Source organism: Stegostoma tigrinum, chromosome 16 (genome assembly GCF_030684315.1).
Source record: "Stegostoma tigrinum isolate sSteTig4 chromosome 16, sSteTig4.hap1, whole genome shotgun sequence".
Taxonomy (NCBI): Eukaryota; Metazoa; Chordata; class Chondrichthyes; order Orectolobiformes; family Stegostomatidae; genus Stegostoma; species Stegostoma tigrinum.
In genome coordinates, this window is record NC_081369.1 from 31,179,057 (window position 1) to 31,206,475 (window position 27,419).

Here is a 27,419-nt window from a genome sequence, read left to right on the forward strand (position 1 = left end):
GGGGGCTAAGAGGGGATTTAATAGAGACATACAAGATGATCAGAGGATTAGATAAGGTGGACAGTGAGAGTCTTTTTCTGAGGATGATGACTTCAGCTTGTACAAGAGGGCATAGCTACAAATTGAGGGGTGATAGATTTAAGACCGATGTCAGAGGCAGGTTCTTTATTCAGAGAGTGGTAAAGGCATGGAACGCCCTGCCTGCCAATGTAGTTAACTCAGCCACATTAGGGGCATTTAAACAGTCCTTGGATAAACATATGGATGATGATGGGATAGTGTAGGGGGAGGGGCTTAAATTAGTTCACAGGTCGGCGCAACTTCGAGGGCCAAAGGGCCTGTTCTGCGCTATATTGTTCTATGTTCTATGTTCTCCCCGTAGCCCTTGATTCCTTGCGAGATCAAGAATTTATCAATCTCTGCCTTGAAGGTACCCAAAGTCCCGACCTACACTGCACTCCGTGGCAATGAATTCCACAAGCCCACCACTCTCTGGCTGAAGAAATGTCGTCTCATTTCAGTTTTAAATTTACCCCCTCTAATTTTAAGGCTGTGCCCACGGGCCCTAGTCTCCCTGCCTAACGGAAACAACTTCCTAGCGTCCACCCCTTCTAAACCATACATTATCTTGTAAGTTTCTATTAGATCTCTCTTCAACCTTCTAAACTCTAATGAGTACAATCTCGGGATCCTTATCCATTCATCATACGTTAAACCTACCATTCCAGGGATCATCCGTGTGAATCTCCGCTGGACACGCTCCAGGGCTAGTATGTCCTTTCTGAGATGTGGGGCCCAAAATTGGACACAGTATTCTAAATGGGGCCTAACTAGAGCTTTATAAAGTCTCAGAAGCACGTCGCTGCTTTCATATTCCAACCCTCTTGTGATAAACGACAACATTACATTCGCTTTCTTAATTACGGACTCTACCTGCAAGTTAACCTTTAGAGAATCCTGGACCAACACTCCCAGATCCCTTTGTACTTCTGCTTTACAAATTTTCTCACCATTTAGAAAATAGTCTATGCCTGTATTCTTTTTCCCAAAGTGCAAACCTCACATTTACTCACATTGAATTTCATCAGCCATTTCCTGGACCACTCTCCTAAACTGTCTAAATCTTCCTGCAGCTTCCCCACCTCCCCAGTACTACCTGCCTGTCCACCTATTTTCGTATCAGCGGCAAACTTCGCCAGAATGCCCCCGGTCCCTTCATCCAGATCATTAATATACAAGGTGAACAGCTGCAGCCCCAACACTGAACCCTGCGGGACACTACTCGTCACCGGTTGCCATTCCGAAAAAGAGCCTTTTATCCCAACTCTTTGCCTTCTGTTAGACAGCCAATCCTCAATCCAAGCCAGTAGCTCACCTCGAACACCATGGGCCCTCAGCTTACTCAGCAGCCTCCCATGAGGCACCGTATCAAAGGTCTTTTGGAAGTCTAGATAGATAACATAACATATATTATCATTATATCTGCTTCTACCACATTGTAGTGCATCCTAGGCAAATGCCACTCTTTATGTAAAAAACCTGCCTCTCACATCTCCTTTAAATTTACCCCTTTAGGCAATGGCCTAGTGGTATTGTTGTTGGGCTGTTAATCCAAACACCCAGGTAATATCCTGGGACCTGGGCTTGAATCCCACCATGGTAGATGGTAGAGTTTGAATGCGACAAAAGAAATAAAAAATCTGGGATTAAGAATCTAATGATGACCGTGAATCCATTCCTGCCTTTTGGGGAACATCCTTCTGGTTCACTAATTTCACCCTTACCTGGTCTGGCCTACAAGTGACTCCAGTCAACACCAATGTGGTTAACTCTTAACAGTGCAATTAGAGGTGGACAATAAATGCTGGCCTAGCTAACAATGCACTCTCCTGTGAATGGATTAAAAAAAAATCTATGTTCCCTTGTAATTGACATTTCTACCCAGGGAAAAAGATTGACTGTCCATGCCTCTCATAATTTTGTAAACTTCTATCAGGACAACCCACACCCTTCAATGTACAAGTGAAAACAAACCAGGTTTGTCCAATCTCTCTCACAGCTACTTCCCGTGTCCCGTGTCCCGTGTCCCGTGTCCCGTGTCCCGTGTCCCGCGTCCCATTCAAGGCCTCCATGTTCTTGTAGTAGTACAGTTACCAGAACTATATCCAGTATATGTGGCCTAAATACCATTCTATACAGCTGAGGCAAGAAGATAATAGGAGAATCACCTGCCTGTTGTGGAGCATCTTTCTGGGAATATCCGGAATTATTAATCACCCACTTAAGAGCTATAATTGGTGGCAGGATGGGAAGGTTATCTATGGATCTTCCTCCTACTGGTTTACCCATTGGATTTGGATAGAAGATTCCCATTTGCCACTCAGCTGCACAATTAAATTTCCTCTCACTTTCCAACATAACCATTAACAAATCTGATAAAACTCAATCCCAAAGCACATACTTGATTAGGCTGATGCAACATGTCTGCAGATAATTATAGCAATTGATGCATGGCAGAATCATACCATTCTACACATAACTAGAACGTCTAGCACTGCTAGATTATCTACCCTTGTTCTAACTGGGTACATCCTTGCTACAAAAGTCAAGTCTCAGCTCTTGAGTCTGCAATATTTACAGCTGAGATAATGGGAACTGCAGATGCTGGAGAATCCAAGATAATAAAGTGTGAAGCTGGATGAACACAGCAGGCCAAGCAGCATCTCAGGAGCACAAAAGCTGACGGTTCGGGCCTAGACCCTTCATCAGAGAGGGGGATGGGGTGAGGGTTCTGGAATAAATAGGGAGAGAGTGGGAGGTGGACTGAAGATGGACAGAAAAGAAGATAGGTGGAGAGGAGAGTATAGGTGGGGAGGTGGGGAGGGGATAGGTCAGTCCAGGGAAGACGGACAGGTCAAGGAGGTGGGATGAGGTTAGTAGGTAGGAGATGGAGGTGCGGCTTGGGGTGGGAGGAAGGGATAAGTGAGAGAAATTACAGGTTAGGGAGGCAGAGACAGTCTGGACTGGTTTTGGGATGCAGTGGGTGGAGGGGAAGAGCTGGGCTGGTTGTGTAGTGCAGTGGGGGGAGGGGACGAACTGGGCTGGTTTAGGGATGCGGTGGGGGAAGGGGAGATTTTGAAGCTGGTGAAGTCCACATTGATGCCATTGGGCTGCAGGGTTCCCAAGCGGAATATGAATTGCTGTTCCTGCAACCTTCGGTTGGCATCATTGTGGCACTGCAGGAGGCCCATGATGGACATGTCATCTAAAGAATGGGAGGGGGAGTTGAAATGGTTTGCAACTGGGAGGTGCAGTTGTTTATTGCGAACAGAGCAGAGGTGTTCTGCAAAGCGGTCCCCAAGCCTCCGCTTGGTTGCCCCAATGTAGAGGAAGCCACACTGGGTACAATGGATGCAGTATACCACATTGGCAGATGTGCAGGTGAACCTCTGCTTAATAGGGAAAGTCATCTTGGGGCCTGGGATAGGGGTGAGGGAGGAGGTCTGGGGGGAAGTGTAGCATTTCCTTTAGATGACATGTCCATCATGGGCCTCCTGCAGTGCCACAATGATGCCACCCGAAGGTTGCAGGAACAGCAACTCATATTCCGCTTGGGAACCCTGCAGCCCAATGGTATCAATGTGGACTTCACCAGCTTCAAAATCTCCCCTTTCCCCACCGCATCCCAAAACCAGCCCAACTCTTGCCCTCCCCCCACTGCATCCCAAAACCAGCCCAGCCTGTCTCTGCCTCCCTAACCTGTTCTTCCTCTCACCCATCCCTTCCTCCCACCCCAAGCCGCACCTCCATATCCTACCTACTAACCTCATCCCACCTCCTTGACCTGTCCGTCTTCCCTGGACTGACCTATCCCCTCCCTACCGCCCCACCTATACTCTCTCCACCTATCTTCTTTTCTGTCCATCTTCGGTCCGCCTCCCCCTCTCTCCCTATTTATTCCAGAACCCTCACCCCATCCCCCTCTCTGATGAAGGGTCTAGGCCCAAAATGTCAGCTTTTGTGCTCCTGAGAAGCTGCTTGGCCTGCTGTGTTCATCCAGCTTCACACTTTATTATATTTTATGGCTGAGTGTGTTTATGATGCAGCATAGGATCATGTTTATATGGCACTGAATGTTTGGTGGGTATTTTTGCAAGTTGGACAATGAAGTCCTTTGTTTTTCATCTTTCAATATTAAAAAGACATTTGTCCTTGATGAAGACTAATTGTAATGAAAGTTGTTAAATAGAATATGTCTACAGTTTTATTTGGTTATTTTGTTTGGAACATTGTAATCAGCAGTGAATACACCTGGCCATGTGAGTTATACATTTATGCAAGAAATAAATGATATTTTTCTGTGTTTTATCTGTGTAGTATTCATTCACATGTAGTGGAATACTTTCACCACTATAAAATCTAGGGTTGGAGGTAACTTTAGTACATTATTCATGTTTATTTCTCATTTTAAACAAGAAAGATGTAGAAGAAAGCACTTTAAAAACAACCTGTCAATGTAAACTCATTATCTTAGTCTGAAAGATATTTGCTAGTCACTGATTCTTCATTTACAACAAGATTGAGTTTTAATAGGCACCGACTTTAATGCATTTTATTGTTTATCTACCTTTATTTAAATTTTAATCAATACATCGTTCTCTGTTTCTAAGCACTTTAATACAATGGGATTTCACTGTCAACATTTCCTTTGGTGTGATTAATTATCATTTCAACTAAGACTTAAAAACTTCATGATGATTTACTTATTCATTACTTTCATTTCAGCTTTTACTGATTTAAAAACAAAAAATGCCAACAAATTTACATTTTGCTTTTAAATTAATAATTATAATGCATAATTTCAGTAGGATGTGACCCACTTAAAACTTAGAAGGTTGCTTATTTGGTGAAAATTATAAGTATTAGTTTAAACGCTTGAAAGGCAAACTAGACACGAAGATAATACATAGACGGTCTGTCATTTCTTTAGAACCAAAAGAGAGTGAAAATGGTAAACTATTTTGGAATTTTAACCTCCTAAATAAAATATGGTAACATACAAATGCAGAACCAGTGCTTCCCAAAAAGGTATTTGAGTTGACGATATTAAATCTAGAATCTTGTAATTGTGCTATAGTGGGCTATACTTTGCAACAAATGTGAAGCTAAACTGAAGTTAAGATAGTGAATAATTTGTCACGTGAACATATGAATAAGAAACAAGAGTATGCCACTTGGCTGTTTGAACCTGCTTTGCCATTCAATAAGATTGTAGCTGATCTGATTTTAGCCTTAACTCTATGCTCTTGCATATCCCTGTTAATCTTTCATCCCTGGCAATCAAGAATTTACCTACCCCTGCCTTACAAATATTTATAGATTCTTCATCCACTGTCTTTTGAGGAAGTGAATCATAATCTTCCTGAGAGAAAAACATATTTCCACACTTTTGATTGAAATAGGTGTCACCACTACATCATGCCTCCCATTGACATCACCAATTGCTAGCTCAAAGGGGAGAGAATCTCCAAGAAGATCACGCATATTGACACAGACTTCGAGTTTCTACAGAAATGCAAGAAAGCAGAGAAGATCCTGAAAGGACTGCAAATCACGAACCCACTCAAGTCAACCTACAACACTGATTACGCTGAAGGACTTTGCCATCCCACCTCCGCAAACTCCTCAATCACCTCGTACACCTACTCTGCAGCAAGCGCCGTAGCCTTGAAATCAAGATGGAGTCCATATTCTCAGCTTGCCGCTCAAGATACAGCAGCACAGTTACAAGACACTGCCAAGCAGACAAGGCAACAGAACTACACCACCTACATGTACACTAAGAACAAGAAACTGCAGAAACTTGGCATCACCACCAGCAAGAACCAAGTCTCCCCTGTTACCACAGCTGACAGCAGCACCACCTGGGGAAAATCCATTGTCAACTTATCTGACCACACCCTTCAACTGGGCAAGATTGAAGTTCTCAGCCGAGGACTCATTTTCTGCTCTACAATCAAAATGGACCTCGATCTCGCGGCACACCATGGAGGAATTCATCAGATGTATGAGACTCCGAGAATTCTTCCAAGATGTCAGCAGCGAGCCCAATGAGACAACCAACGAACCAGATCAGTCAACAGACCGATCTGTCGGAGAGCCGGAAAAGAAGGAGTCGGATTGGCCTCTCTGGAAGGCCGTTACCTGGGGCTTTATAGGTATGCACAAGCCAGAAGTTCAGCTCCCATGGATAAGTTGAACAAGGAACATTCCTCATTAGTGGATGTTTCAGCGCTCTACACCAGCATTCCCCACAACGACAGCATTGCTGCAGCAGCCTCAGTATTCAATAACACCTTTTGTCAATTTCCAGATGCCATCCTACAACTCACCTGCTTCAATCTTGACCACAATGTCTTCACCTTCAACAACTAGTTCTTCGTACAGACACACTGAACAGCCATGTGAACCAGATTTGCTCCCCAATATGCCAACATATTCATGCACAGGTTCGAACAGGAGTTCTCTGCTGCACTGAACTTCTGACCAATACTTTACACCAGATACATTGACAACATTTTCTTCCTTTGGACTCATGGCAAGGAATCACTGAAACAATACATAGTGTATCAACAAGTTTCATCCCACCAGAACTACCATGGCCTACTCGTTAGAATCAGTCTCATTCTTGGACACACTCATCTCCATCAGGGATGGATACCTCTGTATTTCACTCTAACGCAAGTACACAATAACCTCACGATGCTGCACTTCTCTAGCTTCCACCCTAAACATCTTAAAACAGCCATCCCCTACAGACAAGCCCTATGCACACACAGGGTCTGTGGAAGGATGAGGAAGATCAAGGCAGATGCCTGAAGGTATTGAAGAACGCCGTCATTGAACAGGATACAATGCTCAACTCCTCAATCGCCAGTTCCAATGTGCCACAGTGAAAAACCGTAATGACCTCCTCAGAAGGCAGACGTGGGATATATCTGATAGGGTGTCCTTTGTCGTTTAGCACCAGCCGGATGAGTGCAAAAATCGTTCCTTTTTAAAAAGGACGGCATAATTGTTGGATCAATACCAGATTACATATTTAATTAACCTATTTGTGACTATGTAAATCAGATCTAGACTGAATCCCAGTCTATGGTCACTGCTATGTCAGTCGGTGTTACATTAAACAGAATAACACTAATGCAGTTTGACTTCTCAGCCACTGAACCTGTAATGATGGATTTGTTGGTGTAAGTTGAAGAACTCTTATGTTGCTGCAGTAAAAGTGACAATATTGAAAAATGTTTTAATTGTGTTTTTGAATCAATATAAGAAGTAAATTTCATGAAACCAGTTTACTCCAGTATTTCACATCAGTTTCATTTCACTACCTTGGCTGCTATGTTGATGTAATACACCATCGGCTTGCTTAGTCAGTATTGATACATACTTGCTGTATGCAATCCTGTTCTTATGCAATATTTTCTAAGCTCTAATTGTACTATGTATTGGCTTTTGATAGCATATTACTCCAGGAACCACAAAAAGATTAAATTAATTGTTCCCTGCATATGTTGAAATTTTTGACCAAGGCAAATATGTTTTTGTGAAATTGTGAACATTCTAAGAAAACAACTTTTAAAAATCAAACAATTTCTTAAGCAAGGAAATGTGATACCAGATTTATGATTAGTTCAGATGGCATTTCTGAGGCCCTGGAAGGATTACAAAGTGATTGCCCTTGCAGTGAATGTTATTGCCAAAACATCAAATAATTGAGTGTAGAAAGTATTATTAAAGTTGACAGTTTGGTGTAATGGACAGATTTGCACAGAATGAAGATGCTATGATTTTTTATGAATTTTGCGCACGCTTGAACAGATTTCTACATTACCTGGTAGACTAATCCTTCATTGATTAATTTTTTTTTGTTGCAGAATTCTTCTTAATAAAACAAATTTATTCCAGTTACTTGCATGAAATTAAAGTAGATGTGCACATAATCCTGCATGGTGATTAAATGATGTTGAATAGTGATTGATTGGCACAGGTTTCTTCCAAGAATTGATGTGCCTTTCATTTAACAATTGTTAGCAGCAGTCCTTTACATTTAATCAGTTGAATGATTCCTGAGCATACTCTTGGTGTGTTAAAGTTTCTGATTCCTTCAACTTTGCCTTCTCTGTATTGTCCGAATCCATCACTGTCTCCACTTGTCTGCAACTGAAACCCTCATGTATGTGTTTGTTACCTCAAAACTTGACTACTCATACACAATCCTGGTTGACCTGTCACCTTCAAAAGCTTGAAGCCACCCAATGTTTTTCTGGTAACATCATAATTTACACTAGTTGTCATTCACACGCTATCTCTTGTTCTCACTGACCTATACTCACTGTTGAATAAAAAGTACCTCAATTCTAAAATACTCACCAACCTTCCATCATCACCAACCTTACATCTCCGATCTCGCTAATCTCTTCTGGTCCATATTCCTCCTAAATTTCTATACTGATCTAACTTTTTTGAAAATTATTGATTTTTAATTGCTGAGCTATCAGCGGCCATGTGTTCAGACACTTAACCTCTGTGGAATTCTCCCTTAAGCTGCCCCACCTTTGTTTCTTGCTTTTTTTAAAGACAATCCTTAAAACTAGCGTTTTTGATCAAGATTTTAGTTATCTGACCTGATTTGTATCCCCTTATTTGGTTAGGTGTCAAATTTCACTTTCTCCTGTCAACCACCTTTGGACATTGTTACATTAAAGGTGTTACTTCAGTACAAGTTTTTGGTGCACAATTGGTCACTCAGGGAGGCCTAGTCATGGAATCGGTGAAGGAGGGTGTCTACCTGGGGCTAAAGGCTTTGCTGAGCTCAGTTAGTGACCTAGATGCCACAGCTATTGAAATATTTTCACAGTCTGGAAGAGTCATAGACGAAACCTGAATTCGGTTAGCACTGACCTGAAGTGCTGAGCAATATGAAACTTTATTTCAATATTTCACACCTGGAAATAGGAAATAAACCTTCGCTGGTGAAGGGGGAAAACACAGGCATGATAGCATCACTTATCATTCAAGGGTAATGATGAGATGAAGGTAATTTGAATTGAAGTTGAAGTCAGGAGTTATGCACCTACAGGTTAGGTCTTTGGGAAAAAGCTCAGAAAACTAGTTCAACCTTTTGACAATCTCCTCCAATGGGATTGGGGGAAAGAAGATCCATGCAAAACAAAAATCAACGTAACCCCGGTGTGGAGATGTGACATGAGGAACACAGGCTTGCAGAACAGTTCATTCTACAGGTGTATTGCCACTGTTGCTGTGGGAGTGAAGAACCTTTACTGAAGCTTAATTGACCTTTTGCCTTTTTGTTTCAGAGCCGTTGATATGGGTGATTAGCCCTGAAATCTCATTGAGCCATTACTGTTGTTGCACAGGAAATTTATGGTGGCAATTTAGAAGCTATTCAAAGCATTGGAAATTCATGCCAAAGGAAGATTTGACTGCTGATAATAGAACATAGAACATAGAACATTACAGCACAGTACAGGCCCTTCGGCCCTCGATGTTGTGCCGACCTGTCATACCGATCTCAAGCCCATCTAACCTACACTATTCCATGTACATCCATATGCTTGTCCAATGACGACTTAAATGTTCCTAAAGTTGGTGAATCTACTACCGTTGCAGGCAAAGCATTCTATTCCCTTACTACTCTCTGAGTAAAGAAACTACCTCTGACATCTGTCCTATATCTTTCACCCCTCAATTTAAAGCTGTGCCCCCTCGTGTTCACCGTCAGCATCCTAGGATAAAGGCTCTCCCTATCCACCCTATCTAACCCTCTGATTATTTTATATGTTTCAATTAAGTCACCTCTCAACCTTCTTCTCTCTGATGAAAACAGCCTCACGTCCCTCAGCCTTTCCTCATAAGACCTTCCCTCCATACCAGGCACATCCTAGTAAATCTCCTCTGCACCCTTTCCAAAGCTTCCACATCCTTCTTATAATGCGGTGACCAGAACTGTACACAATACTCCAAGTGCGGCCGCACCAGAGTTTTGTACAGCTTCACCATAACCTCTTGGTTCTGGAACTCGATCCCTCTATTAATAAAAGCTAAAACACTGTATGCCTTCTTAACAGCCCTGTCAACTTGGGTGGCAACTTTCAAGGATCTGTGTACATGGACACTGAGATCTCTCTGCTCATCTACACTGCTAAGAATCTTACCATTAGCCCAGTACTTTGCCTTCTGGTTACTCCTACCAAAATGCATCACCTCACACTTGTCTGCATTAAACGCCATTTGCCACCTCTCAGCCCAGCTCTGCAGCTTATCTATGTCTCTCTGCAACCTACAGCATCCTTCGTCACTATCCACAACTCCACCGACCTTAGTGTTGTCTGCAAATTTACTAACCCATCCTTCTACGCCCTCATCCTGGTCATTTATAGAAATGACAAACAGCAGTGGACCCAATACCGACCCTTGCGGTACACCACTAGTAACTGGTCTCCAGGATGAACATTTCCCATCAACTACCACCCTCTGTCTTCTTTCAGCAAGCCAATTTCTGATCCAAACTGCTATATCTCCCACAATTCCATTCCTCTGCATTTTGTACAATAGCCTATTGTGGGGAACCTTATCGAACGATAGACCTTAAAGCGCAAATCAATCTGTGTTGCTTGGGAATCAGAATTTTGAATATGTTATTACTTTAGCAAAGTGTGAGGTTCCAGCAAATATGTGCAGCAATTGAATACAGCCTGATCCATGTGAAATCATTCCTCTCTATTTCAACACCATGATTATTGAGAATGTACATCATATTTTTTGATTCATTTCATGAATACAACAGCAAAAATGAATTTTGCATTTTATTTCCTGGATTCACAGGTTGTACTTTTGAAAACAGGCAATTTCAGCTAAAACCAAAATCATTTCACTAAAGCAAAAGAACAGAATTTGCTGACGAAAAAAAATCACTGCCAATACATGTTGTTATACAGGTCACAATCCATTTCAAGGAGATGTAGACCTGAAGACCATTGAAGACAATAAATCCCTGCAGAGGTGTAAGCATACCCCATAAAAATGAAGATTCCAAATAAACAACAAAACATTAAAATTGAATCACCAGTTGCCATGAAACTATGGCTCAACTGATTGTAGACATGGGCTACTTTTTAAATATATAATCAATTGTTGAACCTCTAATGTCAATTAGAGAGTAGTTAAGTGACTGACTCAGCATTGCACATGTGGTTGGACTCGGGCTGGGAGGACATTCAAATGAGGGGGCAAGGACTTCTGTTTTTTCTCTTCTGTGTCTCTCTCCACCCCCTTTAGTTGACCAGCTAATTCTTGAATCCTGTCAAGTGGTGAACTAAAGCTTTCTTCTTGCCAAGGGAGAATGTGAATTTCTACAGCATTTCCATAAGAGAGAGGACACTCCAGCTTCAGTATAAACAGCCAATCTCAGCTGAGAACCAATAGCTTGCAAATTATGGTTGACTGGTACACCAACTATAAACTATTAACTTTTTCATGACTTATGTGTTATGGATTTCAAGATTGTGCATTATGTTTTGGGACTTTTATTAACTATTTCGTGTTTTAGCCTCAGTCAGATTCTGAAGAATTCATTTACCTCTTACTTTGATAAAAGAACAAATAAACCTTCTGCCTAATCCCTGACAGGTAGCAAATAGACAGCTAAGTACATGCACTGGATTGTCAATTTCATCTTTCAAATTTCAAACACACCCATTACAATCAACCGAGCAGAAAGGAAAGTAGAAAGACATTCTAATCTTCCACTCCTGGTCATAAAAATCATTTATTTTTGATTTGTAAATAATAAGCTGAGTGAAAATGAACAAAGTGTTCTGACAATGCTGCTAACAATATTTACTGAATATATTTTATACGTGCTTGCATGTTTTAACTATGTCTGCAGCAGTCCTGATAACCAATTTAAATTAGTATTATTCTTGGGACATGAGCAAGTCTGGTAAGCCATTACTTTTTTGACTATTGCCAACGAATGAGGGACTCTAACCTTATACTGTCTGGAATGGGTAAGAATAACAAGTTTTCCTTTTTTGATCTGAAAGACATCAATGGACTAATTGGGCTTTTACAACTAATTGTCCGGTCTTATAATCATTTTTTTGGTGTTGGCCCATAATTTAATAGATTTGATAGATTCAATTTCAAATTTCTTTTGGATGGATTTGAACATACAACCTCCTGGGTTCTAACTCCATAACAAATTTCAGCTAAATACTGAATAAATGCCTTGGATTATATAAATTTTAAAAATGAATTCATTGTTATCTAATGAAGACAGCAAGGTATAAAATCATGATGTTCTATATTTCGATTCCTTGTGGTACTATTGTAAAGATAGAGAAGCTTAGGAATGTAATTTGCCATTTAACTTCTCAAATAGTTTGACTAAAACAAAAGTACTGAGTATTTCACATTTTGGCAACAGAAATTAATGTTTTTAAACTGGGAAATTATCTAACCATTTCTTTGTATATTTTCATTTCATCTGAAATACATATTCCACATTGAGAATATATCTAAGCTATTTACACTTTTCACAATGCAAAGTAATTTAAACAGCAGCCTTGTTTGTGATGTCATTTTTCATTTCCTCAATCTAACAGTAAACTTTAACAGTCTGCTAAGTTATTTCATTTTCAGTCAAAAGGGCGCATACTCCACAATTATTTGTATTTACATAAACTTTTGAAATGAATAATGCATTGCCTGTTAAATTTTTGTGGTTGTGAAAGTATATATTCTTCACCTGCATTCTGATACTGCCAATCTCTCTCCCTGCAATATATTTGATCTCCAAATTTTAGTCCATATGTACACAATAATTGCAACAATTACTTCACCACTAGTTAGATCAATATGTAAATAGTTTTCTGCTTCTTAAAATTGCTTTAAGTTCCTGAGAAAATGTCTTCTTCAGGTGGCAAGGGGCTCTAGTGCAAAATGATTATACAATCACTCAACTATTAAAGGAGTTTTAAATAAGAGCAAAACATTGCAGATAAAATGAAGAATTTGTGGATGCTTGAAATCAGAAGCAAGAGGAGAAATTGCTGGAGAAGCTCATTAGGTCTGTCAGCATCTATGGATGAATGCAGAGTTAACATTTGAAGTCCAGGGACACTTCTTCTGGACATTGTGAATGTTAGAATTGTGAAAGACAGTTGAAAATACTGAAAATATATTGAAAATGTTCAGGCTGTATAGTGAGGTACAGAACTAATGGAGGTAAATTTTTAACCTGCCAGAGTTGGAGGATATCAGTGAAGATTCTGAGATGTACCATGTGCCTGTGAGTCGAGGAGTAGGTAGAAACATGCTGACATTGCATTTAACTCAAATATATTTGGTCATTCTCAGGAAGGCCTGTGGGATAGTAGAAAAAACATATGACAGGGAGACTGCGTTCACATGTGGGAAGGATATTCCTAAAACTTGGATGTCTTTTCCATTACACTGGAGTTTTCTTGTTTTTGACCTGCACTTTCCAGCAGCTAGCCTTCACAGCTACAACACTGGCATCTATCCAACAAAGTGGGAAAATACCAAGGCATGTGCCAGTCCACACAAAGCAGGACAAGTCTAATTCAGTCAATTATTGCCCCATCAATCTACTCTCGATTATCAGTAAAGTGATGGAAGGTGTCACCAACAGTGTTATCCATCAGCATTTGCTCAGCAAAGCCTGCTCACTGAAGTTCACTTTGGGTTCTGCCAGGGCCACTCAGGGTCTGACCTCAATACAGCCTTGGTTTGAAAATGGACAAAAGAATTGAATTCCAGAGGCGAGGTGAGACTGACAGCTTTTGCTATCAAGGCAACAGAACCTTAGCAAACTGGAGTCAATGGGAATCAGGGAGTAAAGTCTCTACTCCTTGGTGTCATACTGGCACAAAGGAAGATGGCTCTGATTGTTGGAGATCAGTCATTTTTCCTAGGCTCAATCATTTTCAGTTGCTTCATCAATGACCTTCCCTCCATCATAAGGTCAGGAATGGGGATGTTTCTTGATTGCATAATTTTCAGCACCATTTTCTGTACTCTGGCAGGGATTCTTCACTGCAGCATCCAGCTCCATCAACATCCCATTCCTGGGGACCAGAATTATAACTCCTGACAACAAGGTAGCAGGCAGAGTGGCCTGGAAAGTGCTACTGCTGCTATTGCTTGTGCACTACTCCTCCCCTGATGCAAGTTACCTTTAGGTGAAGAAGGCATATGACCAACTCGTGTCCAAAGGTAGTCAATTGTTCCCACCAAAGCTGGGACTTACTAAGTGGCAGAAGAGGCCCACATCAACAGTCCAGCCTGGCATGTCTCACTGCATTGGCTAGTAGCAAGCATGTCATCCCCCAATCCTTGGATGGGCTGCTATGTCAATATTACTCCCACCTGAGACCTTAGATTCTCACTGGTTTCCATGTCACAATGGCAGGAGAATGGTCATAGGGTGGGGGTTGTGGAGGGGAGAGGGTTGGCAGCGAGAGCAGGGGTGGCTCTCAGTGGGCACAGTTCCTCCCTGATGCCCAGGTCCTTTGATCAGGCATGGTGTTAAAACCAGAAACAGTGGGCTGAGGCCTGTAATTGGGTGCTAACTTCTTAAGTGATTCAATTGGTAGAGACAACAAAGCTACGCGTGGGCATCCTCATCATGTACCTCCTTTGTTTGCAACATCCCAGCCTATTTGATTGCCTTCCCTGTCACCAAATGTACTTTAGCAGAGGCCATTAAGTCCACAGTCACCAGGCAGTTCTTCCTTGCTAGCTCTGCATGCTGAAATATGGCTTACCTCCACAATTCCCTCTGTGCAGGATGTTCATAAGAGGAAGATCACTTTGGTCTTCCATGCTCCCTTCTCCTTTGAAGAGAAAGGAGACTGTGTTGACTCTGCTGTTAGCTTTCCTGAGAGGATGAGAGGGCATTTGTGCAGAATCACAATAAGGGATTGCTATGACAATGGAATAAAACTGGGGTGACACTGTGGGTGCTAAGCAACTGGAGATGTGAGGAGTTTGCCTTGAAACAGCCTTGCCTTCTTGGTCTCTGGAGTAAACTTTCATCTGTAGGGAACAGAATCCCTCTTTGTGGCTGTACAACCCATTACACGATATCCCAGGGCACATCCCAGATCTGGGGAGTAAGATTCCATGTGGACGCACCATTGTTTTTTCTGTAGCTAACTTACTATTGACACTTGTGGAATGGTTTCATTTTCATCCTCTCATTGTCCCCTTTAAATAGTGAAGCTTCAGCAGTAACAGGCAGGTTTATATCGCACTGGTCCATTCCAATTGGTTAGGAAATCTGAAACTGGGATGTCATTTCAGTGACTCTGTTAAAGACACATTGATGAATGTGCTCCTCAACTCTGGATTCTCCACACTGTGAGCACGTCAGGATGTGAGAATCCAGACCCGTTAGCTCCGTTTTTGTCTCCCGGATGCTGCCCGATTTGCTGAGTATTTCTAGCATTTGCTGGTCCTATCAAAGGAATGTTGCCTGTCATGTGAACTCTGAAGAATTAGCTATGATTTAATTACTATTCTAATGATCCCATTGCATCTATTTTAAAGATATAAAATTGTTTGCAAACTTTGGATGAGTGGTTGGAATAGCAAGAACTATTCAACACTCATTTGAAAGGAATTTTTACTGACCCAAAGCCCAAACTTCCTGTTGGACATGGCCAAATGTACTTGAGGGCTGAACTAAAGGCCCCTTGCTTATCCCTAATTCATCAGTGAATCGCTCTGTCTTGTTACAATTCCTCTGACTGTTATGCACTTTCCATTACTAAGAATGTTTGTCATGTGCAGAAGACTATTTTTATGCATGCATTTTATTGGTTGAAAATCTGTTTATATCCAGCTTTAAATCTTTTTTTATTGTGTTTATCGCTTCATAAATCATTAGGTTATGGAAATAAACTGTGCCACTAAATATCAAAAAATGTAATGTGAATCCTTTTGATCCATTGATGTGACTTGCAACAAATGTTTTCTTTTTGTTCCTGCTTAAGTTGCCAATACATGGAGGGAGCACACAGGGAGAAACCGGTATTATAACTGGACAAATAAAGAATAATTAAACTCATTGCAAATTCATGCCCCTATGAATTACCATCAGCTAATTTATTTGTGAGCATTGGCAAAGACACTATTTCATTCTAATGAAGTGTCTCAACCAAATGCTTTAACTGATCTCCTTTCACAATGTTCCCATGGATTCATTATCCAAAGGTCAATGTTTTCCTTTCCATCTCCAATATCCATATGCTCTGTCATACTGATAGCAAGTACGGATCATTGATCTTCAAAATCCTTGGTCTGGTTTAAAGTTTTGGGAAGGAATTTTTAAATGAGCTGAATGCGTGGTTGCCATGGGTAGAGTGATTAAAATGGGGATGTGAAAATCTCAGGAGCTTGGAGGGCTAGGAAAGATAACAGAAACAGGGAAGAGTGAGCAGAGATAATGGGAACTGCAGATGCTGGAGAATCGGGGATAACAAAGTGTGGAGCTGGATGAACACAGCAGGCCAAGCATCATCTTAGGTGCACAAAAGCTGCTTGGCCTGCTGTGTTCATCCAGCTCCACACTTTGTTATCTCAAAGAGTAAGCAGTTGTGATTATTCTGTTGTGTCACATTCCAACATTATATGCTTTTAAATTCCTGGAATACTCAAGTTCCAGAGCTGCAGTCCAGTTCATACTGTATTGAGCAGTTGTTGTAAATATTACTGATATCCATGCAAATAATGCTATCACTTCCACTGGACATGATCATATATAGTTATTGATTCAGTGTTGCCTGTCACAAGGTGCAAATTTCAAATAACGTTTAATGACTGAAAGGTTTAATGACTGAAAGGGAGTAAAAGATGTGATTAAAGACTGCATACTGCAGCGAACCATATTGTTCAGTTTGTTAAATGGTCCCATCAGAATTTTTCAACAATGTTATGAGTTAGGCATAAAAAAGCGTTTTCGGATTACGTTGGACATCATGGGAAATAGTGACCGAACCATTAATCATGCTGAAAATTGTAAAAGTTATTGGAATAATATGAGGGGATGGTCTTCTGTCTTTTCTAGTCATAAGTTATAAAAAAGATAACTTCACAGGAATTGTAAGTCACTTGGTTCACACAGTTTCAGAGAAGCAAGGGAGAGTAAACTGGTGTTTGAAAGTGAGGATAATCTGTCCAGCAGAGGCCACCACACCCAAACACAAGCATTGGATAGCCCACTGTGACTGGTATCACAAAAGAAATCAAATCTAGCACAATTATGGAAATCAATCTGATTTAAATAGATCATTAATACTGTCATTTACCACGGTCCCAGATGACTTATTGCCTTCACCATTCCACCAGCAGCTGCAAACTTCCTGCAATTTGTGGTGCAAAGATTTTGCAAACAAAAGTGTGAAGAAAAACATGTAACTTATGGATCACATGTGAAATCCTCTGGTTGAAATAATTCTGGTTAATCTTTGGGATATTTCCCTATTTGGCAAATATTTTGTTCCAGCAAAAGAATATATTTTCTGCATGTTGCAATTCATCCATAAAATTAGCATAATCAGATTTGCAATCTCTTACTGGGGAAACGTATTCATTTAGAGTAAACATCTACTAATTAGCATTTTTCAGTAAGCTGCCATGATAGGGATCTTGTGGCTCAGTACCAATATCTGTATCTTTGAGCTAGGAGGCCTGGATTCAGGTCCCTTCCCACTCCAGACATGTTTCCTTGAACAAATCAATTTGAAAAAAAAATTGTCTTTCCATAATAAACTTCTTAAACCTGCTGTATCTAGAAAACAGATGGAAGGATTAAGTTTCTGTGGCTACATATGGAAATGGAGACATTTAGAGTTGTTAATTTTATCTCTCATTTCCTCATGGCAGTAATTGAGTATTACTTCTACAATAAAAACATAAACTAGTTTTACCCATTCTCAAGAATGGATCCAAAGAACCTAAGTGAATAAACATGTTGCAACCTGTCAAGATTCTTGTCCTAACAGCACAAGAAATCAAAATTATTACTACTATCATTGGGAACTATATTCAAAACTTTTCTTCTAGTTCAGTAAGTAATCAAAAGTTACATTTTGCTACTGAAAGCTTAGATTATTGTGACTCACAAAGGGCTATTATTGATTTTTCTTTACATTGTTGCTTTGTCCAATGCATTCTGTCATACCAGTTTGCTTTAAATTACTTTTGAGAATTATTCTAAATAGATATTTAGAATTTTTTTTGAAAGCAACCCTTTTGGTGGAAAGTTATGCAGATTTCAAGGAATGCAGTTATGGACAATATCCATCAGAATATGTAGTGGATGGAACAAGGTTATACACAAAATAATGTGACAACTAACAGTACTTGCCAGGTTCTGAACTTCAGTAAGGGGCAGCATATCAGATTTTCTGTACAAAGCAGAAGTGGAAAAATGGCACATTACAGAAAAATTTTGGAAATTATTTTATAGATAACAAAGTGACTCCTTTTGTTTTCACAGATTCTTTTCTAAAACTGTGTACTCTGCTACTATTCTGTTCCCTAACAGATGCATTGTACCAATTGATCAAATTTCCATTTTTGTTAGATATAGCTTTAGTGTTCAAATATAACTTACTGGAACTTTTACTATAAACCCTTAGAACAAGATTATTATTCTCATATTTCATCACAATTGAATATCTTTCCTCATCCTGTTTTCATAAATATAAGTTACATCATTGACATTATTTTCTTGGTAGATATGGAGCTCTGTAATTTGCCTGAAATGTCCTGAAACATTTCAAAGCCATGCTCTCAGTCATGCATGCTCTGATCAACAGCAATTCCTTGTCTTAACATTTATTTCACCCTGAAATGTCTTCCTTTGCAGCTTTTTGACTCTGGTGGCTTGCCATTACTTCCCACTCTCAGGACAGAACAAGGAAGCAGGCCCCACGTCCATATTAGCTGGAGTAGGAAGTGTGCATTTGGTGTTATTCTGGATGACACTCTCACACTCGCCATTTGAACTAACCTGCCCCCTTTCACCCCTGAGCAACTTCTTTCTTAACACAATGAAGCCTATATCTATAAATCATCAAGGAAACACGCTATAATTTACTGGGTGGTAGAATGTTTTGCCACTGTTTTGCTGTTGCACTTTAAAACTGATATTTAAGACTGCTTCATGCAAAAATTTTCTACTCTTACTCACAATACATTGCTTATTGGATGTCACATATTTAGATTTCATATTTGGTAAATTTACCCTCTCAAATGCTGTACAAAATGTATTACATAAAGTCCCTCCTCCTGAATCTTAATACTTTACTATGCATTTGTGTTTTTTGGGAAATGCAAAGCAAGAAGAAGGAATATTTACTTTGCTATTTCCTTCATTTTTGAACAATATTTTTAATAATTTACATGCGCTGACACATTGCTCACATTGTTTCCTTCTCCTCTATGTCTAATTGTTGAATAGAGATTTTCAACACTGCACTATAGCATAGGTTCAAGTCAACTGACAATAAGGGCGAGTAAATTTTTTAAATTATTATGTCAGGGAATACCTGTGACTTAATAATCTTTGTCAATGGTAAGTTAGTTATATTGTAAGGAAAAGCAAGTGACAGGCATTGTCTAGTTAATTATAAATACTCTAAATCTAGAGCAATTTTAAAGAGAGACTGCTAGGATGCAAAGGTTGTACATTGGAAGCAGTCATTTGTAATGCTATAACCTATAAATTGACTTGTTATGAAGGCAAGTACCAGTGTGTTTATTTTTACTTTACCAACTGGCTTGAGATCGAGTTAATGCTTTTATTGATCACACAATTTCTCAGGATTGTTAAGGTAAGGGCCAAATTTCTATGACTTCTATATAAGGCATATTTGAAGCATGAAGTACATTATCACAGTAAAAGAATTCTTTTATCAATTATTGATGAGGAAACAAACAGAGGAAAATCTGGATGTATTAATCATTGTCACTCTTAATCATTGTATGTTATGTGGCCATCACTTGAAATTCACATACTTCAGACATTCTGTTTTCATCCTCATGCATGTACACAGGGCTGTTTTAATTAGTATTCTTGAAAGAGTGCGTAAAGCACTATTTAGTTTTGTTGTCACTTTACTCTTATTGTCCATTCTAATATCAGGAAAATTGAAACAGCTGGTATAATAATTAATATTCCACAGAGCTGAGTGCTTTGAGAAATGTTTAGATATGCAAAACAACTTTTGGCAGAAATCCAACAATTTGTTCAAGTTCTACACTGCTGCTGATTATTGTGTATGTTGAAATATAGCCTTGATTTGTGAAATGCAGTCAAGCTGGCAGAAAGTGTTTTGGTTAAAGATAATCAGATAACAATTTGGTTAGATCTTCTTTTAGCAGTTCACTATCAGCTGAAATCTCATCACAGTCTGGGGGTGGGTTAACATGTAAATTTATGCCTCAGGAAGTCCTACAGTGACTTTGAATCCATTAACAGCAATTAAAGTGACTAAATGTAACACCAGCTTCTGAGAGCCTGAAGCCTAAAATCACCACCAACCTAATGGGCTGTCTAATGGAGAACAGATTATTTTTCAGCAGAGCTGGGTGCAGCCTCCTTCAATTTATCCTTGCTAAAATTATTTCTTCAAAGTGCGTTAAGCTGCAGTGGGAGCTCATGTTCACCACACCATGACAAAGACAAATCACAGGTTTTAATGTAGGAGGCTGATTTAGCAAGCACCATTGCGATGCACTGCTGTCAATGCAACATGTTGTTTGCATGTCGATCTCAGTAGACATCAGTCTACACACAGGCGCGTGAACAGTGTGACATCTAGAAACAAGGGCAGGAATTAATTAAAAGTGTTGTGTCTTCAGGTGGTGGTTCTGCTTTATTTCCTGTTGTTGAATTCTTGCAACGTCCAGGGTCAGAAGCTCTAAATTCACCATGTAGTAGGATGCTGCAGGCAAAGTTCCCTGACCTGGCCTACATTGAAGATCCAAATACTTGTATAGAAGCAGTAGGTCAATTACTCTTAACCAATTACTGTGGATTTGTATTAATGTAATACAGTGGTAAGCAAAAAAAAAAATTGTTATTCAGGATAGTAACTCCATGTGTTTTGCTTGATTGGTTTTAGATTAGCCATTTAATGAAAACATAATATGTTTGGAGAGCTGTGTTGCCACTGTCAGTTTATCAAAGTGATTGCAGCAGCAAAATGAAATCTATGTGTGGGCTTCTGGCTTTAATAGGAAAATTGTGCTGTGGGCAGCTGCTGATAGTAAACCCACTTAGAATGATAACAGTACAATTATGCACTACACTTTTGGCTTGAGGCCTTTTATTAAACCCTGCACAGAAATATCTTAAAACATGAATATAAAAACGGAGGGAAAATTAACCACTTAAACAGAGATCTTCCTGAATATTACAGGTTTGGCATTTTGGCATCAGGTACATATAAGTCAGGAAAGGATAGTTACAGGACATATATGGACAAAAGTTTAAAATGACCTGAACAAGCATGTTCAAAAAATAAAGCCTCAGTCTGCAGCATAAGAATATCTAAAAATAATAACTTCTGCCCCATTTTAGTCTACTTGACATTAAATATCATTGTCTTTCACAGATACAAGCTAAACAAAAGTGAATTGTATTGTTGTATTCAAATGCTGTTCTAGTTTACATGTCTATATTTAAACACAATATTCAAGTGAATGACTAGAATTTTGTGTGGATTTTTGTAAATTGTTTTCAAACGTTTTCAAAAAGATATTCCAGATAGTTACAGGTATTGATTGATAATGAAATTCAATTCTAAACAATTCAATTGAATCTTGTGGATTTTTTTTGTTGAAAATAGAACATTTAAAAAAAATCCTTAATGTGGAAGCAGGCCATTTGGCCCAACAGGTCCATGTTAACCCTCTGAAGAGCATCCCACATTGATCCACCCCCTTCCCCTATCCTTGTAACTCTGCATTTCCCATGGCTAACTCACCTAGCCTGCACGTCCCTGGACGCTTTTAGCAATTTATATAGCAGTATATGGAAAAATAAAATAAATAAGATTCACCTGAACTATCAAGTACATCACTTTCATTAGCTACAGATATTTTCTAATCAACCTGTTCAGAGATGTTATTGCACATTTCAGGGCAAGTAGGATGGAACCTGGGGCTCTTGGCTCAGAGGTAGGGATGCTACCACAGTGCCACTGGAGCCCCTCCCATTAACTTTTGCTAATTTATAACGACTGTGTTGATAAACATTTTTATATACCTCTAGCGTCGGTAGGACTTGAACCTTGAGCTTCTAGTCCAGAAGTAACTACACTGCCACTGTGCCACAACAGCCCCTCAAAAATACCATTTCCTGGGGTCATGATGCATCTGATCCAATCTCCTTTCCAATATTTTCAATCAATCTGTGCCGATGTGTTATAACACATCTCTGGAGCAGCTAGGATTTGACCCTGGGCCTTTTAGCTCACAGGAACACTAGGCTGCAAAAACCTTTTCTGTTAATTGTAAAAGTTTTAATCACCCTGTTCAGATGTGCTATGATACATTGTTAAAGCATGTAGGACTCAAATCCAGACCTTCTGGCCCAGAGAAAGGGGACAAATTCAATCATAAATACAATCACCTGATGAAATCAAACACAGAATATAAAAATTAAGAAATTAAACAAGCAGAATGGTGACATATTTTGTAGTGACACAGCCCACGTTTGGATCAGTGCTAAATTTGTGGACATCTTTTTCTAAATTACCACAACAGGGCAACACCAAAACAGAATGGTATTTATTTTCACAAGTTTATGTTGGGACCCCAAAGCCTGCCTTCCATTGACCTTCAACTCCCTGCAAGTGTCCAAAACACTTCAGGGACTTAACCGAGAGCTACAGATAGAGAGGATAGCAATCTCAAATTAACCTTGCTGAAATGGTTACACGTTTACTCAGCACCGCGATAGCTTATTTAAATGATTTAAATCAAGCCTCTGGCCACTGCGGACGTGTAGGTGGAGAAGGGGACGTGGTGATAGGAATGAGCTATAGTGCTCCCTTGGGCTATAACCTATTTCCACCCAACTTAATCATTTTAGTGACCAGCTCAGCGTTTCCCTGACTGACAAAAATAAATGAGCCAACTCTCATTATATTTATCTAAATTAACACATTCCTGACGCACATTCGTTCAGTTACATTCCAAAGGTAGCATTCTCCTGATCTTCTAATTGACTCCCCTTTTATACTTTCCCCATTAACATAAAACTCACTCCTAACCAAATACTTTTTCCTTCCTCTTGAAGCAATGTGTCCAATCATGGGTACTGCATTTTAGGAGAGAGATGACACCTTTGGAGAGGGTGCAGAAAAGATTTATAAACAACGTTTTCAGGATGAAGGATTCAGTTAAATCGAATGTTAGGAGAAGTTGGCTTATTCTCCTTGGAGACATGGAGTTTGAGACAAGATTTGATGGAGGTGCCCAAACATGTGAGGGATCTATAGCATTTCCATTAATAGAAGGAGAGAGATCCTGAGGATATAGATTTAAAGTGAGAAGAGTCAATGGCAGCATGAGGAATAATTTTTGGATGCAGCAAATGGTTACAATCTGGAATTTACTATCTTCAGGGGCAGCGCGGCAGATTATGTGATTGTTTATAATAGAACAGTGAATGATAGCTGAAGGGAAAGAATTGCAGGAGAAGTGACACTGAAGTGAGTGTTGGGGAATCGGACTACATTCATTGATTTTTTTTAAAAGAATGTGCATGGACTCAATGGTCTGAATGATCTCCGTCTGTACTGTAGCCATTCTATGGTTCTTATAAATTTGTATGCATAAATTAAAATAGGTGACAGTGTGCGAACAATAATATAGAGAAGAGGCATAAAGGCTGTCACATGTATCCTCAAATTGCACAGATATTGCAAACCATGCACTAGCGTTAGCAGGTATGGTGTGCTATTGAGTAGGTGGGAATATTCTGGGAAGGCAGGAGAACATCGGGCTAACTGAATAATGAAAGAGCTAGAAAGCACTCAAAAATTCAAATGACAGGTCACCAACCTGAAATGTTAGCCATCTTTCGAACACCACAGATGACACACCTGCAATATTTTCTGTTTTCATTTTACATTTCCACCAATATGCATTTGGTTAATTATTGGGTTACAATGCAATCATATAGAAATGCTGTTCTTAGTTTGCCATAATCATGTGACCTGAACTATGAGCACAGTAGGCAGACATCTTATCTACTTACACAAAGACATCATGTTGAACTCAATACTACATTGTGCACATGCTACGTAGTGTCAGAAGTGACACTGAAGTGAGTGTTGCAGAGCTGTAAGAGATCCCAGTTACCAGTGAGGATACACAGGTGGGGTAGAACTGTGACCTGCCACTAAAAGAAACAAAAAGTGGCAAATAAAGAAGCAAGCCACAGTTAAAGCACTCACTAAGATAAAATGGCTACAACTTTCCTGGACCAGCTCCTGTTGAAATGAATGGGGATATTTGGAAATTCAGAGCTTTCTTTTCATGCTTGCTGACATGGCAAAAGATTTGTTGGGCAAGATGGAAGAAATACAAGTTACTGTATTTTTATCACAGTGGGGAAAAACTGTTTAAAATTGCATTCTACTGTAAATTTCTCAGAACTGCAAAAAAACACACAGCAGGAATTTTAAAATCTTTGAAGGCATGCTTTGAACTTTATAGAAACATTGTGTGAACAGTACATGTTAAGTGTTCAGAACCAGGGTTAAAAAGAAAAGCTGATTGATCAATATGTAACTTCATTAACTCAACATGTAGAAACCCATGTTTTTTGTACAACTAAAAGATGATCTGATCAACAAGGCAGCTGCCATGACAACATTCCTGATAGGAGAAGTGAATCTGACTCTCAATAATTTTAGAAGCTGGCACCCTGTAACTAAAGGGTGTGTCCATTGAATTGATTGAGGGCTCCTCCCCTTAGACTTTGAGATATAGCCATTTGATTGAAGTACCTGCACGATTTACCTGTGTAAGTGCAAGGTGGGTCTGTAAGATTAAAGTAGCATGGTGCTGTACAATAACATGGCTTCCCCCTTGACAGATGACTGTCAACAGGCATGACAAGATGTTTGTCTTTGTGTCTGTGCTAAAAGGGTAATTCAGGACAGAAGTATTGTGCGCCTATTAACACTGGCTAATGGAGCAAAACAGTAAAAGGAGTACAAGTCAACACAGGGATATTGAGAGCATCCAGGTAGGCACCAAGTAAGAGAGTGTGAAGAAAACAAGCAGCCTTGAGAATCAGCCTAGTCCATCCATGAGTTTCGTGTCTGTCCCTGTGCAGAGCTGGGTGCCTGTTCCTGTGCACAAGGTGTTCTCGTAGCAGCATTTCAATGAGATATCAATGCACTCCATAATGCAAGATTTAAGTACAGAAACATACTGTAAGTGGATTGGAAATGTGCCATAATGATGTGGAGAGGCTGGTACATGTTGGTGTCAATGGGGCCTGCTGCCCATGAAATGTATCTGGGACTTTGCCATGTGTCCAAGATGGAGGTGCAGAGGAGCAAGCAGTGGATTCAAGTATGATTTTACACTAGCAATTGTGCAAATTAGTCGCGATGCAACATCATGTTGAAAAACTGGGACAAGGTTGAGTAGATTTATTACCCAGATTACTGATCACATCTAAATGGGCCACTCTATCGTAGAATGTTTAAACAAAGCAAGAATCACATCCTTAGAAACTTTACTTGGTTGAGACAACATTAACACTTAAACAGTTAGAATTGTGCTTTATCCTTTGGCATTCTACTGTTCAAAATTAAATGGTCATTCTGTGTCCTTGTGTAAAGTTATGAAGTACTATCAGCTTAGTCAATTCATTGCAGAAGCTGAGAGATTTTTTTCATCTCAGAATTTTATTTGAAGCAATGAAGCAGAAGATGACAAGTTTTTATTTTACTCAAAGCTTTTTCTACATGCTCAATCAGCAATAAAATTCTTCTGATCTTCAGAAATTATTAATTTTGTCCCAATATTCACATGTGCTGGTGATGCTTCTGAACATGAGAAATTTCCTTTTTTTGATGTAATTCTAAAATAGGCGTGACACTGTGGCCATTGAATTTTTAAAACTGAAAATATAGTTATAAGTAATAAATCTTTGGCACCCATAAGGAATTGATAAAATAACTTATCTCTACTTTAGTTACAAACTTGAAATAATCGTTGCAGCATCTGGTGAGGTTATAGAACAATACATGCTAATACAGTATACTCTGAATAACCACATCAATTCAGCTTGCACTGTCATGTCTGTAATATACCAGAAAATCAACATGAAATCCTCATGACAAATCACGCTCAATTTTGACTTCATAGTTTGACGCTTTTTTCCTCAGCTATTTACCACTGAAGACAGGAATTATTTGACCTGCACCTGATCATAGGCTACATATTCATCATTCCCTGCAGCTGGGATATAAAGATTTTTCCAGCTCAACTTAATATTTTTGCAGAAAGTCTGAATGTATGCAGGAGCCATTTTTAAGTTTTCTGTATATTAAATTGTCACAGTATTTATTTCTCTCAGAATCATTTTGTTTTTTAAAAAATGCACAATATCTTCTCAAAAAGTTGAACAATTCCTGCAAAGATTAAAAAAACGGAAGATGATCTAAATCAGCGTCCAAGCCCATAAGCAAAATCCTTTTGTGTTGATTTATTGTAATTTGTGTACAATGAGTTAAATAAACCTAATTACTCAGATTTCTAACAAGAATTGTGTTAAATTTGCAGATACTGCTGATGAAGCCTGACTCCTGAAGGCTGACAGTTACCTGCAATGTGAGTAAAAAATATACAAATATATAACTCAGAAGTCAATGGAGATATTTGTAAATGTGTGAAGTTTCTAAGAATCTTTGGTTGATTCCATGTGTAATTTGCCTCTTTCTGTTTTGCGGCTAGAGAAATAATGAGAAGAGCAATCAATTGAGTAAGTTAGTCCTGGACAGAAACTCATTCCCTCCTCACTACTTCACTCATTTCTGGATGAGGAGATCTATGGATAACCTTCTTGAATGGCCAAAGTGGTTAACTAATAGCCATTTAAGTAGGTGGCTACTGAAATCCATTGCTAGCCCTTTGACTCTTGATGTGCCAGGGACACCAACTCCTTTAGACGTTCACCCTTTGAGAAAGGTATAAAAATTACCTTCTCGCCATTGCATTCTCCAAGGATAGGCCTGGACCAGACAACTTAACATCTCAAAAGGTTGATT